The sequence below is a fragment of the Megalops cyprinoides genome, chromosome 19, assembly GCF_013368585.1.
Source record: "Megalops cyprinoides isolate fMegCyp1 chromosome 19, fMegCyp1.pri, whole genome shotgun sequence".
Taxonomy (NCBI): domain Eukaryota; kingdom Metazoa; phylum Chordata; class Actinopteri; order Elopiformes; family Megalopidae; genus Megalops; species Megalops cyprinoides.
This window is the reverse complement of record NC_050601.1, coordinates 27,624,816-27,641,785: the sequence shown is the minus strand read 5'-3', so window position 1 is coordinate 27,641,785 and position 16,970 is coordinate 27,624,816. Positions and strand designations below refer to the sequence as shown.

The following is a 16,970-nucleotide window of genomic DNA, read 5'->3' as shown; positions in this document are numbered from 1 at the left end:
CAAGTTTGCGTTGACTCATGGCTCTTGCAACTATGATTTCTGACCTTATTCATAAAATGGCATCTGACTCATGCTGGCTTTGTCGTTTGATGAATGAATGAATGAGTGACTAAATGAAGAAATGAACTGAACTTATGATATATACACGTTTTATCCCTTTCAAGGATGACAAGGTATCGTGGAACAATGTGTGTGTGTGTGTGTGCATGTGCACGTGAGCATGGCCAGTTGTCCTTCTGCACATGATGAAAACAGCATGAGCAGGTGCTAACGCTTCCTTTCCTGCCCACTCCCTCCTCCCCTGGCTGGAGACTCCAGCAGGAATACTATACTGTGAAACGGTACAGTCCCATCATGCACCAGGCTCAGAGCCAGAGCAGCCTGGAGCCCCCTGCAGAGGGCATGTCATCGCTTTACTGCTCTAGTGAGGGGGGAGGGAACACATACAAATATAGACTGCCTCCTCAACTGTCTGCACTGCACTGTAGCGACCACTACCTGTTCTTTTTAAGATGGAAAGAGGTTGCTTGCTCTCTGAAAGCAATTAGAGGTAATAGCAGGAGAGATCAATTCCACATAACCAGTCACCCTGGTGAGGATTGCAATTAAAAAGGCTGTTATCTCACTGTTTACACAAACAATGGCTGGCCCAGAGCTAACGGGATAATGACGCAAAGTGTAGAAAAACAGCATAATGACACAGTAGCACAGACATAGTAGCATAATGGTGCTACAGTATAGTGATAACAGTAAAATGACACAGCAGTATAGAGATAATATGTCAAATGGAAACCAAGAGAGAAATATTTTTATTCTCTTGTGTGACCCATACGCCACAATTATGTTTAATATTTCACAAGGCCCATGGTCATCTTTCTATACACTGTGCTGCAGCTTTGGAGCAGGTTAGTTAGACTATGCAAACTGGAGATAATTACATAAATAGTGCTCTATCATGACAAGGCATGTTTAACCTTCAAGCTGTAGGCATTTGAATGAGATATATGTATGCATGCGGACAGGCAGGACTGGATACACAGACACAAGCACACACACTGCCACAGGCTTAAATACACACACACACTGTGATGCGTAGCTGTGAGACGAGTTCCCCTCCTCTCATTACTGCATACCTTGAGCCTCTGGGTGTAATCACTGTGGCCGGTGCCTTGGCAGAAACGCCATTAGTGTAGTGCCCGGGGCCTCAGATGCCCTGACAGTGAGCCCACTTTTCCTCTTCCCCTGGGACTCTGTCAGGGGCAGGCTCCTGCCGGGGGAGGGACTGGGGCACTCTCTGTGTGTCATTTTCCCTTCAGAGGCCCACTACAGCCCACATTTAACTCTCACACTAAGCCCAGCGCTAAGAAACCTGGACTTCCCCCTCCCCTCCACCTGCTTCCCTCTCCTCTTGTCTGTCTAAATAAAAGAGAATCAGGGGACAAATGCCTCTTTCAGATGCAGTCTTCATCCAAGCTTCCACAGTCCAGTGTATCTACTGTGCCCAACCACAGCAAATTCAGTTCAGCTTTATGATGCTATAATAGGACAATGATAATGATGGCATGGAATATCCAGCACAGGGATTTGGCCTAAGTCAAGTTTGCCTGGGGCTTGTCTTTTTTTCTTTGAAAGAAGATCGGCATCAGTAGTTGGGGAGGTTGTATCTACCTTTATAATCAATAAATATTATCACACCTTCGGACGCTGCAAGTCAAGTTCCGCTCTGTTTTCAGGGCAAAAATATTCGGGGCTAGGCTTAAAATATTCGGGGCTATAGCCCCGAATGATCAGACCTAATGACGCCACTGATTCAGCAGCTGTTTTATTACCTTATAACCAAAGGATGCTTCTGATTTCAGAAATTATCAGAAGTTCTATTACTCATACAGTGAACAACTGTTTTCTTTTATCAACTAATGGATGACACTGGTATCTGGCATCAGTTCCATTTTATTGGATGATTACCAAATGATGATGCCAAAGCCAGGCATATTCAGTTGTTTGACTACCTCATGATGAAAGGCTGATTCTGACACTCTGAAATAGTAGTTTTATTACATCATACATTCGATAGCTGTATTTTTTTAAATAAAGTATGATACTGATGTCAGGCATACCTGGAAGTTCTGTTTTATTGGATCATTACAAAATGATGATGCTGATATCAGGAACATTCAGCTGTTGTAGTTTATCTCTCAACCAAAGAATGATATCAGGATACTCCTGCTGACTGATTTTAGGAACAGTCAGCTCTTTGAGACCTGACATGGGATTGACTGTTTCAGAGAGCACGACAGAGTTGCAATTTCAACGGCCAACAGCCTACTGAGTATAGAGACTTACAAAACAGATAATTAACTTTTTCTTTTTTTGAGCGCATTACCACGACATGAACGTTAACACATTCTGCGTGTGGAAGAACTCAGGAAAGGCACCCAACAAATATTGGAGAGAGAAACAATTAACAGACTTTGAATTGTGATTCCAAAGTGCATTTCACAAATCTAGCCTCTACATGTCATCAAATATGCATACCAAATGTTGCTCTCTGCCAAGATGTAAAAGTACAATACTTTTAATATCTCTGGTTTGCTGAAGTCTAGCCAGTCTCCTAGTTTCAACAAGAATAAAAACATTGGTCTCTAGTTTTTGCTGATGTTGTTGTTTTTTATGGGGATCAGTAGTGAGATACATACTGTACACACCAATGTTATAAGCCATGGCATGTATAGTAAACCTAATCCATCAAACTACTTTTCACAAAATCCCCAGAACGGAAAGACCAAAACACTTCAGAATATGAAATTTGGTCAAATAGTCACTTACTATACAGTAAAGTTTACTGAATAAAACCTCCATATTTTTGTGGGATTATAATAATGGGTTTTAGAGGGATAACATCATGGTGCCTGTGGAAGGATACTGATATAAAGTAAGTCAGCAATCCACTGAGAAAGGCAATAATAATGTTGGGTCAGTGTGATTATTACTGCTGTGGGAAAGCAGAGCTAAGAAAGATTCTGACAGAAATAAACAACAGAATACATTCTGGACCAATTTCCACCCGCTGCAGTCGTTAACGTCTTTACAGTTTTCTGTCAGGACACCTCCACAATATCCACACAGAGTCAGTAAAACACATATTCAATAAAACAGCCCCACAACACCAACACACATGCTTTCAACGAGAAAATTCTTTCTTACAGGAAATGGAGTATTGCGTAATCTCAAACCCAACAGACAGCTGTCGTGTTTGCACTAAAATCTCCAAACTGCCCGTTTCAACATTGTAAAGCAAAAATAAGATATATTGTTTAACAACAAGTAAGATTTATTTTTTCCTTTTTTTCTACCCAGCGCAGAGGTGACTTCAGTTCAAAGGGTTTTACACAGCTCTATCTCATACACAGACAGGATAGAGAAGAGCTCCAATGATTCAGCGTTTCTCATACTCAAAGAGTTACAGCATACACTGTGAAGCAGATTTCACCTCTTTCAAACGCGCACGGATGCATTAATATAGGGGCGATTTACGCAGCGCCTATCCCTCCTTCTCCGCTGCCTGAATTATTAACCGACGGAAGTAAAGCGGCGGGATTCGTCTCTCCAGAGGACCGCTCGTCCGCGAGTGCAACGTACCCAAGTCCGCCCCTTTGGCTGCCGTCAGTCAGCATCTCAGACTCCCCATGCAAGGCGGGTAATAAAATGCTCGTCGCGCGGACCGGAATCGGCGGCTCCGCTGTAAAATATAGGCTGCGGAATGTATAAATACACCCCACATTCATGCATTCTTCAGTGTTTGACAGAGAGCGTGCACCCCTTGGTTCTTCTTCCTCCTCAGCATTCAGGTTGCGAGTGAGATAGATCATTGTCTCTTTAACACTTCAAATACACTTGTGTAAACAGTGGTCTCAAACAACAAACATGGTCTCAAACAAAACCAAAACTTACTGCTATTGCTGTCAATGAGCAGATCTTAGAGTATGTTATAACAGATTAAAGCTCCTTTAGGTGCATTATGATTACACATAAGAGTACAGAGTACAAACTTCAACTAGATCTAACTCCTGTGGTTTGCACATGCACACGTTTGTGGCTGCATATATGGGTGCCAGTGTGTGTATGTGCATGTGTAGTGTCAGTTTGTGAAATGCAGAAACACTAATGTACTTACAGCTCATATCTTTCCACAACAGGAAGTCTTACATCTACATTCCTTCTGCTGGTCTCCCAAAAATGGTATCACTGAGCTTGTCTCTCCACACTGGTGTCACTGGTGAGATTTCTCCAGGTTAATTTCACTGAGTTGGTCTCTCTAAGCTGGTATCAGTGAACTTGTGAAAGTGATAGAAAGTGAGAGAAAGAGAGAAAAGGAGTGGGCAGCATGATGATTTGCCTGCCAATCCAGTGTGAATGTTGTGTGCTCTGAGCACATTCTCAGCCAGCAGAGTCAGATACACACGTTCAACAGCACGCACACACAACACAAGCACACGCACTCATTCAGTGCGCTCACACTGACAGCACCACTCCCACAGAGAAATTAATGAGGAGAGAGAGAGAAAGAGAAGGAGAATGAGAGAGAGCAAGAGAGAAGGAGAGAAGTCCACGAACATTAACCAGTGAAGGGTTTGCTCTCACTAGACAGGTGCTGAGTGAGAGTGGATGACAGCTGTCCTGTCTCGCATCGCACCAACCCAAGTTTATACACATACATAACACACACACACACACACACACACAGCGGCCTTGTAGGACCAGAGTGTAGGTGCTTGCTGTAGGTTTATTATTCCTGGCTGATACCACTGCCACTTCCCACATGGACCCAGCTGCAGTCTTTCCTCCTTAATTAAATTCAACTCATTTCATCCCATTAATGAGACCAGGGACTCGTGATACGCCAGGCTGTGATACGCCAGGCTGTGTGGACCCAATACCCTGTGGGTGGTGTGCTGGTGTAAGGCACCACATCACGGTGTGTGACACAGTTGGATGTGCCCTGACGCTGTGGTGCAATCTGACTTAGCAATGCACAGCCAGGTAGTGGGATAGGCCATGACACCTGAATCATCCTTTACAGCCACCTTCCACACAGACTCAAAACTCCAGGTCACATCAGCTCATGCTATATGCCTCTGCTCCTCTCTGCCGCTTTCCCCTTATGCATGTCAGTTCTCCTCCAGGACAGTAGGTAGTGCCATATCCATCTCAACTGTGCAGTGCTGTGCATTACCCCACTCTGCGCATATAATCTTTGCAACTCCTTTTCCGACATCACAGCGGACCGATTCAGTAAGATTCTGCTGCTCGACAGTAGGGGCCATTTTCTTGGTGGCCTTGCTGCCATTGTGGCCAAGCAGGTTCTTCTGGGCCTCAAAGTGGTGGTAGTCAGATGTGAAGGGATCAACATATCTGGAAACTTCTACTGCAACAAACTGAAGTACCTTACCTTCCTGCTCAAGAGAATGAACACCAACCCCTCCTGTGGTCTGTACCATTTCAGAGCTCCTAGCAGGATTTTCTGGAGGACCATAGGAGGCATGCCTCCTCACAAAACCAAAAGAGGGCAGAGTGCCCTGGAGGGGGTGAAGGTGTTTGATGGAATCCCCCCTCCCTATGACAAAAGAAAGCATGCTGTGGTACCAGCTGCCCTGAAGATTGTACCCCTGAAGCCCACTCACAAGTTTGCCGTGCCTGGTCACCTGACGGACAAGGTTGGCTGGAAGTACTAGGCCATCACACCCACCATGGAGGAGAAACTCAAAGAGAAGGCTACAATGCGCTACAATAAGAAAAAGGCCATGCTTAAACTGAAGAAGCAGGCCAAGAAGAACATGGAGAGCAAAATTGCCAAATACACCAATGTCTTGAAACGATATGGGGTTCTTGTTTGAGCTGGCCTAAAAAAAAACACATAATCTTTGCAATTCTGCACATCTCTAAAAAATAAGAGCCGGAAACTGTATGTCACCTGTGTTTTTACTCCAAACCTTTTTCTGAAAATTGATTTATTATAAAGGCCAGTGCAGTAAGCAAGGTGCTTCAGACACCCGTGTGTTGGTCAGTGAGGTGTGATTTGCTGCCACGGCCAAGTTCGACACCTCCATTGTATTCCTTCAGCAGACTGTCTCTCTGTAGGTAGTAGGAACAGACATTTGGCGGCTCATGATATCCACTTATGCGGCAGAGCTGAAATGAGTAGCTCGTGTGAGCCCTGCATAAAGCCTGTGGGGTTGTGGGTAGCAGGTAGCCAAGCAGTTACAGCGGTTACGTTACTCCCTGAGACCTGATTAACTAGCATTGTTGCCGGTAGGTTAGAGGCACATTGCCTTTAGCTCAACAGGTAATGACGCTGGCCATAGGGGTTGGCAGTGCGCAGTGAGAACCTTGGATCGAAACTCGCTCGCTGACCCATGTAACATCCATGGAAAAACACGACGCAGTCTACACCCGCTACATTGGTGCCTTGACCCAGATCACTGGCTAAAGCTCAACTTGGCTGCCAGTGGTCGCTGAGGAGTAAGAGGTGGTCAAAGGGGGGTGAGTGTGGCAGGGCTGAAATGAGTTGCTTGTGTGAGCCCTGCATAAAGCCTGTGGGGTAGCAGGTAGCAGGTAGCCAAGCAGTTACAGCGGTTACGTCACTGCCTGAGACCTGGTTAACTAGCGTTGTTGAGGGTAGGCTAGGGGCAAATTGCCTTTAGCTCAGCTGGTAACAACACTGGCTGTAGGGGTTGGCAGTGAGAACCTTGGATCAAAACTTGCTCACTCACTGACCCACGTAACATCCACAGAAAAACACGACACAGTCTATACCCGCTACACTTAGCCCACTTAATAAAGTCAAGCCACTACTGCGATTTACAAAAAGAAGCCCACAGTCCCAAGTGGCTGTTGCAAGACAACCACAGGCCTAGTCCTACAGCCCTGGATCAATCCCAGCTGTATCATGTGCTGATAGTGACCAGGAGCCCACAGCAGTGGAACAAACTGGCCTGGTGTTGCTGGGACTAGGGGTGGGTAAGGGTGGGTAGAACCAGTGTTCTTTTGTCTCACCACTCCCAGGCACCCATTGACCCATTGGCCTGTGAGTCACAGGATGACACAAGCGTGCTGCCTATCTTCCAATGGAAACCCACTCTGCCATAGTGTGCTGTATATGACTTGTAATGTAAAAAAATAGGCATCAGCTGCAGATGAGTTTACATGTGTCGTCTTGCATCACTGCTCCTGCATGAGTGCAGATGCTGTCTCAGGAAGAGGTGCCAAAATTACAACAGCCCAATCCAAATTCAGTGTTCCGTAAAGGGGGGAACCCACAGCCTGGATCCTGATTAGTTGAAGTTGGGAGAGACAAAACCTGATTTGCACATGACCCTGTATATTGATACATTGATAATGCAACACTGAGTCTTGACCCAATTCCACTTAAAACTCCTATGTATATTCACTGCAGCATAGTGGATATACATCTTAGCTGCAGTATATACCAGGAAGGGAGATAACCCGAGTGACTGCTGAGTAAATCACTGAAGGAGCACACTGCACGTCTGTACATACTAAATGAAAGGTTTATAACTTTTAGTCTAGTCATGATCCATGCAGTTATCACTTTTTTGAAGAGACCTAGTCCTCTCCTGATCCCTCCTGCTCACAAACAATGAAATGGAGAGACTGTTGTTGGCTGACTCTATGCTCCACAGTGCCACCTTGTGGAAGAACACAGCACAATTTCATTCAGAATGGAACTCAACACTGCCTGTAGCAGATGTGTTTCTATTCATTAGCAGACAACTTTATCCAGGGGGACTTTGATATTCTATATCTTTTTTCCTACAGCTACGCATATTCACTAATGCATCTCAGACCCATGCCTGCCAGACTGAACTCCTCCACATTTTCATCCAACTTGGTTTCCATCACAGATCAACAAGCCACACACACACACACATACACACACAAATAAAACACATGCAGAGGCATTCTAGGACCTCTTCCCACTCCCTCACTCAAAAGAGCCATTTACACGTGACCAGGTCAAACACACTAGAGACAGATTTACCCACTATACTCAACTTGAAGGAGAACCTTCACCGTTTATTGTTTGAACGTTTAATGATCTTGTCTTTCCATGTTCAGCCTTGTCAGTTATTGAACTCATTTCACAGCAAATATACCTAGCCATTTAATTGTTTCATGGTTACTTGTCTGTAGCCAGCCATTGGTTAACGAGCATCACCTGCATAATTAGGCTTGTTAAATACAGATGTGACACTGCAGTGCCAGGAGGCTGGGTTGGTTTGGCTGTGTGTTCTGGCTACTTCATTTTGTTTGTCAGTTTTTGAAATTACTGTTTTTTTAAAAAAACATTTGCTCTTTTTGTTCATGTTTTTTGCGGTAGTGTCGGCCAGCTTCCCTGCATTCCATGAACAAAATCTGAATAATCCAGAAACAGTGATCAGCACAGAGGGTTTCTCTCACCTTCTTAAACATCAGATTCAAGTACTTTTCAAAGACTTTCCAGGCTCAGTTCCCTCAAATTAAAGACATAAATCAAGGTTAATTACAGTACCTAAAGAATTCAAAATAAGAACCAGGAGGCTTTACAGAAACTCACAATTCAACATACTTCAATTGTTTCATAAAAATTTAGCTCAATACATTATGATAGTTCCTCACAAATTTATCAACAACATTATTCTGTCAGCCACTAGGCCCAAAAGTGCAATCTCAATTTCATGACTTTTGAGGTGAACCATTAAAAAAGTTGCAAAGCCATAACCTTGGCTGCATCTCTTAGTATCATAAAATCTTAAATCACAAAATGATTTTCTGTGACAGAGAATGGATGAACCCAAAGAGGAAGTCCCAGAGGGAGTGAAATGGAGTTCTGCTTTATTTACACTAAATGGCATTCTGATAAGAACACATAAAATAAGATTGTGATAATCTAACTAGCTATCAAAATTATGATTACAAAAATACCAGTAAGAAGCTTAGAAGATAAAGTAAAGCAAGATAGACAAAGACTGGTTAAGCAGGGGTTTTTGTATGTTTCTTTTATTACAATGTTCAAATTCTATAAGATACAATAATATGGGGAGGATACATAGCAGTGCTGTACACCTAACAGTAATAAAATCGTAACTTGTAACATTTTATGTTAATTGTCAGTTATGCAGAATAATCACTTACTATTCACTGCAGTAGCGCCGGAACCGGGAATGCAGGGATGCATTTGCATCCCCACTTTTTTTTTTTTCCACTTTTCTCCGTTATGACAAAAACAGAGAGGTTAAGCATCGCAGCGACGGCAGCGGTAATGAACATGAATGAACAGCGTTGTTGTTTGGCTTTAGCGGGTGGGGGTGTCACCTGATTTTCTTTAGCTAATTCTTAAAAGCTGTGGAAGGGTCGAGAAGAAGCTGAACGACGTTCTTCCTCACAAACAAGTGGATTGGCCTGGCTATGCCTATGCACATCGTTTTACAATTCACGCCTGCCTTCTGGTCATTATGTCACTTCTACCATCAACCAATCATATGTCTAAATCGCAAGGTAGGCAACAGTACAAGAAGGACACATGTGAGCTGTGCACTTACTCAATATAGCAGTCAGGAGTTTTTTTTAACCTATTTATTTGTTCTATAGGTAGGCTAACATTTCTTTATTCACAGGGGTAGAAACTTAGAGGCTACATCAGTCACATTCCATCTCTATTGGCTAAACTCCACAAGTTAGCACTAAGGCTACGAACGTTACTTTGACAAACTGAAACGCAAATACAAACCAAGGTGGACGTTGTTACAGCACAACTGGAACATTTCGGTACATTTGTGTGAATTTCCTTTTACGCATCGTAATAAATGGTTATGGTAGTATCAGTGTGTGTGCATTTTTCCACTACTGTGGTGTATAATAACCCCTCACTCTATGAGTTAGCAACAACAAATAAGCCAGCCCACACTAAACTAGTTGCGATTGATTTACATTTACATTTACATTTATTTATTTAGCAGACGCTTTTATCCAAAGCGACTTACAAAAGTGCATACAGTAGGTACAGCGACAGTACGGGGACAGGATGTGTACAGTTCCACAATGAGACAGTTCTCAGCTGAGAGCAAGGTCTGTTTGAGGACGCAGTACTATCAGATTTTTACAATTACAGCCTAAAGGGCAACTAGTACGATATACTTTCGAACGGCAAACTTCAACAACTTCAAACGGCACAATGAGCGTCAGGGTAAAGGCGGCAACAAGAGACAAAATTTAAAAGCACGATTTAAAAAGCACAGCAATTTACGACAGCACTGATGGGCGGGGGGGGGGGGGGGGGCTGGGGGGCAGCAAATGTGTGCTGGGTCAGTCCAGGTAGAGTCTGAAGAGGTGCGTCTTCAGGCCCCGTCTGAAGGACTGGGGTGATTGATGACATTTCTATCGTAATTGCCTCTTGCTCCCATCGCCTCCCTGGACAGGCTACGTCAGACTGGCCTCATGATTCATGTCGTTTAGGAAAAATAAATAAATAATCAGATTTGCTAAATGATGCAGCCAGTGATTTCCTGTTACATCAACAGCTAAAGCTATGGGAACAATTCACAGTTGTTATCAAGCTTCTCTAGCTAGCCTGTCTGTCATTTATGTTTATATTTAAACCAATGAGCTATGACAGCTATAGCTTGCATGTGCGCCTCTCGCCTCATAAAGGCAGGTTTGTAGAGCCCCAAATCAGATAAATATTAATGTGGAACAGAGAAGATAGCCTATCTACTGTACAGTCTTCAGCAATGATGATTAATATGGAACAATATGTCGGTTCACCAGTGGTGTTTTCCGATAGCTTATTCAAACAGTTTGATGTGTCCTCAGGAAATGAAATTTCTGTGAATAAAAACCTTGCACATGTTTTCTCTGATAACAACTCGGATTATGAATGGTTAGGTCCTACTCCGGAGACAAGAAATAGACTAGTTTTCAGATAAAAAGTAGTGTTATTTCCGTTCCATTCCAATGCTGTGGAAACTTTCATAATGGTAGCTATAACAACCATATATCAACTGTTGACAATAACAATAACAGGCGGCTTAACAGTGGAATCAGCTCTAACCAAGCAAATAACCCAGTTTTTTTTGGTGTGTGTGGTTGGTTGGTGGTATGTCTGGTTCACATGTTTAATCGACGCTTCGACGTAAGACCCTTCTTGTGTGACTTTAGGCGACTCTTTTAGTCTCAAACTGCGTGAAAATGGCGCATTTAGCTGCCAGAATGTTAAAAAATTTCCCTGGGGAGAAACCCCCTCACCCCCGGATTTGGCTTGGTTCTGCATCTCCACTTTGAAACTCGTTCCGGCGCTGTTGATTCACTGAACAATGTTCTTGGCCCCCGACATCCTCAATTATCTAACATTATGTTAGCAGAAGGAACCATTTATTAAAATGCAAAAAAAAGAAAAAAAAAACTACTATAGTATATTTAGCGGAAATAAATGTTACACATTAAAGGCTGAATTATATTAAGCAATATATAGCTACATGGTATTTTTTCATTTGGATTTGACAAATACTTAATTTGCACAAATTTATTATGCAAAGGTTATGATTCATTACATAAAGAGGTGTTTGGCATACAAACAGCATTGGATCTATTGGCTTTCCTTCAGGTACTGACAGGAGGCACAACGAGAACACCGATTCATTGCCTCCAAAAAATTGATTTTTAAAATTTCACTGACTTTTAAGGTGTTCAAAAAAGAAAAGATCCAAAAAATGAACAACTATGTACAATTATGAATGACTGTCTCCTTCAATATGGTCCAGAATGCTCTTTGTGGTAGCTTTCCTCTGGGGCAAAATCTGCTAGGGACTCTCAGGGCAGTGGGGACATGGGAAAGTGATCTGTCTAGTAAATGTTAACAGAAATGTAGAAGATACTGGCTATGGTCTTACAGTGGTCATTCTGAGATTAAGTGCAACATTTGTGTGTCTGCAATGTAACTAGCATTCATAAGCACCATTTACTTCTCCTCTACCCCAGTCTCTACCAATGTCACAGTCACCCCACTGGGTCCTCCCATTCTGAAAGACTGGAGGTGACATGGGCTGGATGTGGTAAGAAATCCATATGGAAAGACAGAGGAAACACATGAAAATGTTTAAAAAACCTTTAATTCTGTAATCTGATGACCTCACTGTCTCAGCGCAAATCTCTGCCTGTTTTTCAGATATCTCAGCCTGGATGAGGGAGCACCACCTTTGTGGACCACCTTTAACTCAACATATCCAAGACTGAGCTCCTAGTAATCCCAGCCAGCCCATCGATCCAGCACGACATCACTGTTCAGCTCGGATCAATGACACTGACTGCGTCCAGGTCTGCACAGAACCTGGGGCTAGTGATTGATGATCAGCTGAAATTTACTGACCACATCGCTACGACTACCAGATCATGCAGATTTGCGCTGTACAACATCAGGAAAATCAGGCCCTACCTATCCGAGCATGCTGCACAGCTCCTTGTCCAGGCACTGGTCATCTCAAGACTGGACTACTGCAATGCTCTTTTGGCCGACCTACCTGCATGCACTATTAAATCTCAGTAGTTGATGCAGAACACAGCTGCACATCTGGTTTTCAACCAACCAAAAAGGGCTCATGTTACACCCCTCTTAGTCTCACTCCTCTGGCTCCCTGTAGCTGCCTGCATCATGTTCAAGGCCTTGATGCATACAAAACTGCACCCAAGTACTGCTGCAACCCTATGTTCCCTCCCGACTGCTACGTTCTACGACCGAACGGCGCCTGATGGTCCCGTCGCATTATGGCGTTAAATCACTATCCAGGACTTTCTCTGCCGTTGTCCCCCGGTGGTGGAATGAACTTCCACACCTCATCTGTTCTGCTGAGTCCCTCTCCGTCTTCAAGCAACATCTGAAGACACAGCTCTTCCGCTCTCACCTGAGCACCTGAAACACTCCTATCTCCCCATCTCCTATTACGCTCTATTAAAAAAGAAAAAAGATGTAATGGTTTGGCTGTAATAGTTTAACGTAATGGTTTGGTTGTAATGGTTTAAACGTAATGGGTTGGTTGTAACAGCTTAATGTACTCGCTAGCTTTACCTACTAGTTGGTACCTTGCCTGGCCAACCTTTGGAACTTTGTCATGCAGTACTTCTAATGTTGTTGACTCTGTATGGTTTTTTACTTGTATTATACCTCACTTGTAAGTCGCTTTGGATAAAAGCAACTGCCAAATGAATAAATGTAAATGTAAATGTAATCTAACTTGGTGGCATACTGCACAATTTTAGGCACTTATCAGCAAATCTAATCTATCTTTTTTTTTTCCTCCAAAGAGACCTTCCTTGGTTGTGTTACCTGTGCTTTGTGCCCTCCCTGCACTTCAGGGATCATCCCCGTGTCCCTTCCTTGCTCATCCTACATGCTACTGATGTATCTCAGTAATGGACTTGGTCAAATCTTAAAAAACTGGAGAGTTGTTTTCTTACTAATGAACATGAGAGGGGGTAATTACACTCAGGACTCTGTGGTGTATTGTCTGTGTGTATTTCTTTCTGTTGTGGACTTCTTTTTGTGGGTCTCACTTTCCTGCATCTTCTCCATACTAACACTGGTCCGGAAGGCGGTTCTCATCACCTCCACATGACGGCCTACCCAACCACTGGATGAGTGCTCTGTTGACACAATCCTCGGAGGCCTTTGCACCCTTTCTTGCCTTTTCATTTTCTGTGGTGTATAGGACAGTGGAGGGCTGTCATTGTGAGGTGTGTGCTTCACATCCTCACAAGGTGTGTGAAGCTTTTGTTTTTATCTTCCTTACCTTCTTTGCAGGGCTAATCTTTCCAGCAGGGATGGCAGTGATGGCAGGGGTGACCTCTCCAGCAGAGGTGGTGGGATAACAGGGATGACCTCTATAGCAAGGGTGGGACACTGCAGGCGAACATCATCTAGGGAAAAGAGGGATTATGTTGCCACTAGTTTCCCCACCCCTGAACCAAGTTGAGGTGCACAAAAGCAAGTGCCCTTCCCAGTCCAGACATGTACGTGTTGACAAATGGACGGGCCTGGCTCTTCACAGAGAACATGGCTTCACCCACCAATCTCACATCATCTTCTCTGTAGAGCAGGGACTGGTGATGCCTGTCCAGGATATGTGCAGCCTGGTGGTCTGTCCCTTAAGAAGAAGGGCATGCATTCACTGTACCTGCAGTAACCAGTGGAGTATCTTACACTGAGTTCAATGGACCGTGAGTAAAGGAAACAATATTAAATAAAATTCTGTGTAATCAATAGTTATACCTTAACTTAAAATACCATTCCCTGTTGATCCCTGTTGAAAAATGTATGATCCTATATAAAGTTAAACCAGTGAAGAAAGCACATAAATCTTGGACATCTGAGAGCTGACTATAAAAAAGCTCTCTGTACTAACTTAGAATTACTATATTTCGCAACAGCATGTTAGACTGAATGCAAGGCATTTCAACCAGTGAGGAATGCAAGTAACTTGGATAGTTAGCTAACTATACAACACTCTCTCCGCATTCATTTAGCGCATTCCCCTTGCAGTTATGTATTGTCATAATGATCGCCCTGTACTTTCTGTATCTCTTCCATAACCATTTCAATCTTAGATGAACTTGAAATCTTTGTAAGTATCAATGTAAGCTAATGCCAGAAAACAGTGTATGACCTGCATAAAAGTTAAATTCAGATTCTACCTTTTTCAGCCAGCGTGACTTGGCTAGCTGCATCAGGAAGAACATTGGGAATGGTTTACATTTTGCAAGGTGAGCATGCGTATGCGTGCCTTCTCAATGGCGGAACTAGAGTCTTATACATGGGGTGACCAAAGCTACTTTAGGGGGTCCATAGACCATGACAGAAAATTAGTGTGTAAGCCTAACCTGGCATCTAAGGAGCATGAATGAATCCTATGATTGCTGATTAGAGATAGAAGTGATAATTCACTTAACCCGGAGTTCTTCAATGTGGCAGATAGTGTGGTCCACTAGGGTTACTTCACTAGAATTCTTTAACATACTATGAGTAGCCAGTGTCTCTACCTCGGAACTACAGCTCAATTTCTTTTTCTCTCTCTCTCTCTCTCTCTCACACACACACACAGGACTGTACTCAGGGTCTATAAGTGTTGAACATCCAAAATATTTTCAGAAAATAATGCTCAAGCACCAAGGAGATAAGATGGCATTTGTGTGTGACATAATTTGCATAGTTTATTTATGGAAGTGAATTTACAAAAAAACAAACAAAAAAAAAAAAAACTGAAATTTGATGACAATGACCTGATTATATGATTATGACCAACTTGTACAGACCTCTCTGATCCATGCAAGTCAAACAATATGTTTTTTTCTCAAGATATGCCTGCACAAAATATCATCAAGCAGAAATGGACTTGAAAAAGAAAAATAATTTTGGTGTCCACCAATATTACCAACTTAAACAGTGTTCCCTGCAATTATTGCAAGGTTGTTTTTATTCAAAAACAATTTCTCAACAACCCCTATTTAACATATAGGAAGTGCATTTTTGTTTGTTACTGAAGCTTACATATATTTTACAGGCTTTGTTGATATGTAACTTTTGTTGTCCTGTTAGTTACATATGCAACAAAATGGTAATGTTACTTTTCATCCTGTTTCTCAGTCAATTTACACTGAATTGCAAAAATAAGACATTCTATGATTACATCTAAGCATCCAATTACCCACATTTTAGTCCAATCTCAATCTTGATTACAAATCCCCATTATCATACTGTACTTTAAGATAAACTACCAGCCTAAGTTACTGGTTAGATCATGGCTAGCCCTACTCTGCAGTAAGTAGCTATAATTTCTTACAGCTTTATGATAGCAAGCAGGCTATGCAAATTGTGGTAATCTTTTGAATGACATTCAGATTGATAATAACAATTGTTCGTTTTGAGTTCAAGTACAAAAATCTGAGTTAATGGATTTCAAAGTGCTAAATGTGAACTTGCTGAACACCGAAAGCTGTACTAGTTACCCTACGTTAGCTTAACACTCGTATACTGTAACTTACGACACTGCACTATATATGCGTGGCGTGTATTACTAGCACAGATGTAAACATAATGTTCGGCTAAACTGGGAACTGATCTCTCTTATCTGATTAACTGTCTGTTATGGAGAAAAATTGCCAATATGCCAACTTTCGTAAAAGTTGTTCAGGAAACCTAAACCCGATACTAAACCTTAAAACTTACTTCAAAATGGCGCTTTCGCCGCAGGTCTGCTGTAGTTGTGTCAGTCACTTGCGTGACTAGTGAGCTGTGGAAAAATTCTCTCTTCCTCGTTCTCGATTTGAAAAAGGTGCTGCCGGATGTCAAAATAAACGCTTGTTTCAACAAGAGGTAAAATGAGATGTCAATCAGCATCAAACTGCCAGTAATAGCAAATGAAATTCTATGGTGGCACCCGGGGTGGTCAATTAGATATCAGGGGTGTCCAGTGCCACCCCAGACACCCCTCTGGCTCCACCACTGTGTCCGAGAGAAATTGTGTGACAGGTCAGTCCAGGTAGATAACAAGCACGCTTCTGTTTTAGAAAAGTAATTCATAAATGTATTCACAACACTAGCAAACCAGCAAACACTCTTTGATATTAAACTACATTATGAAACATTTTCATTGCGGTGAATATAGTAAGAAACTTTGTAAACATAATATCTTGCTTAGCCTATTTATTTCTACCATACTGGCAAGGTGCCACACAAATACGGTGAAGTTCAAAATGTTCTAATCTAGCGTTTCTGCTTTTTCCAATGATAAACAGAATTTAACAAAAGATCAGCTGCAGCTGTGTTGAGTATTTAATTTCAGTGATGAATGGAATCTAGCTTGCTAGTCAACTAGGTTTTCATTTAGAGATACAACATGCACCATTTTATAGTGACAGTCATAACA

General features: G+C 42.6%; 1 pseudogene; it reads left to right on the top strand.

Annotated features, from left to right (window-relative positions):
- Window positions 1-354: 354 nt before the first annotated feature.
- On the top strand, window positions 355-5,894 carry LOC118794012 (annotated as a pseudogene).
- The last annotated feature ends 11,076 nt before the right edge of the window (window positions 5,895-16,970 follow it).